This window comes from Rhinopithecus roxellana, chromosome 5, assembly GCF_007565055.1.
Source record: "Rhinopithecus roxellana isolate Shanxi Qingling chromosome 5, ASM756505v1, whole genome shotgun sequence".
Taxonomy (NCBI): domain Eukaryota; kingdom Metazoa; phylum Chordata; class Mammalia; order Primates; family Cercopithecidae; genus Rhinopithecus; species Rhinopithecus roxellana.
This window is the reverse complement of record NC_044553.1, coordinates 85,227,622-85,229,736: the sequence shown is the minus strand read 5'-3', so window position 1 is coordinate 85,229,736 and position 2,115 is coordinate 85,227,622.

Below are 2,115 nucleotides of genomic sequence, written 5' to 3'. Positions count from 1 at the left end.
AGCTACCCCGTAGGCTGAAGCAGGAGGATTACTTGAGTCCACAAGGTTGAGACTGCGGAGTTGCCACCACTGCACTCCAGCTTGGGAGACCTTGTCTCCAAAAAAACAAACCCAAAAAACAAAAATTCAAAAGTGGAACCCAGTTAGGATGACCTCGAAATACTCTAGCTGCTAGGCCCGACTAGTGCACTAGGCTGCCTCGTGCACTTGTTCACAACAGGTGTTTTGTCAAGCGTAGGCATTGCGAGGGATCTGGGCATGTTGGTGAATAAAACATTTACTCTCTGCTCCGGGGGAATTTATAATCTGGTGTGGAAGGTGGGCCTGGCTTCATTAGGTCTCATCTGCCACTAAGTGTCACTTGTTAACAATTACAAGGTCCTTTCCTGCACTCCATGGGTGTAAATGCCTGTCTTCAGGTCGGGCATGGCGGCTCACGCATCATCCCAGCACTTTGGGAGGCCGAGGCGGGCGGATCACTTGAAGTCAGGAGTTCGAGACCAGCCTAGCCAACATGGTGAAACCCCCATCTCTGCTAAAAACACAAAAATTAGCCGAGCGTGGTGGTGGGCGCCTGTAATCCCAGCTACTGGGAGGCTGAGGCAGGAGAATCACGTGAACCCAGGAGGCAGTGGTTGCAGTGAGCGCCACCGCACTCCAGCCTGGGCGACAAAGCAAGACCCTATCTCAAAAAAATTAAATTCTTATTTTCACCGATTTTACGGTTTGCTCAAGGTGTCTGTTCTCAAATGTTTGCTTGGGAGCTCAATTTTAAACTGCCTACAAATATTAAAAGATGTATGAATGCTCAGGAGAAAATGCTTTGCTAATTTATATCTCCTGGGCCCTCATTTTTATTAGATCAAGTTCATTGGCTGTTGATTCAACACACTTTGGTTGAGCTCTTAATGTGCACTTAGCACAGACATGACCAAGTCTGAAGTAACTGTCAGTATACTGTGTAAGTTCCACAACACAATGCTGGGACTTGTCACAGTACAGAAATAAGGGGCAGGTGCAAAAAAAAGATTAATAGCCTGGGGCCGGGTGCTGTGGCTCACACCTGTATCCCAGCACTTTGGGAGGCCGAGGCGGGACGATTGTTTGAGCTCAGAGTTTGAGGCCAGTCTGGGCAACAAAGCAAGACCCTGTCTCTAATAAAAAAGAAAAGAAAAAAGAAAAAAAAAAATGGCCCGGGATGATCAAGAAATGTGGAAAATGTATCTGTGAAGAGTGTCAAAAAATGTTAAGTAGTAAATGGTGAATGAATAATCAGATTATCACACAACCTAAATTAATAGCATGTGGATTGAGATTGCACTGTAGCTAGACTCTGGGACAAATTATTCTTTAGAATGAAAAATCAATGCATAACCATAATAATGAACAGTGTTTTCTTCTTTTGACTGTAATTAAACTTTTAATTCTTAGTTTTTATTCTGGTAAATGAAAACAAAAAATAATCAAAAAGAATTTTTATTTGTCATTGACAGTTCAATATAAATTAAGTAAAACATTAATTCATTTATTCTGCACTATTATCAGAATTTTTCTAATTTTTCCATAAAGTGACCATTTCTAAACATATAGCTTAATGGTCAAAACAAGTTCAATAAAATATTAATTTACAAATATCAGAAGTGAAGACTGTGGTCCTATAATTCTTTCCCCTACCAAAGTTAAAATATAATTGTCATTCCAGGAAATCAAAATATTTTAGAATAGCACACTCTAAACAAGTGATGGGAACACTACTAATTCCTCAGACTTCCTCTGGCATTACTTTTGATAAAGAGTCTCCAGCCAGGCACGGTGGCTCAAGCCTGTAATCCCAGCACTTTGGGAGGCTGAGACGGGCGGATCACGAGGTCAGGAGATCGAGACCATCCTGGCTAACACGGTGAAACCCCGTCTCTACTAAAAAATACAGAAAAACTAGCCGGGCGAGGTGGCGGGCACCTGTAGTCTCAGCTACTCAGGAGGCTGAGGCAGGAGAATGGCCTAAACCCAGGAGGTGGAGCTTGCAGTGAGCCGAGATCATGCCACTGCACTCCAGCCTGGGTGACAGAGCGAGACTCTATCTCAAAAAAAAAAAAAAAGAAAAAAAAGGGTCTC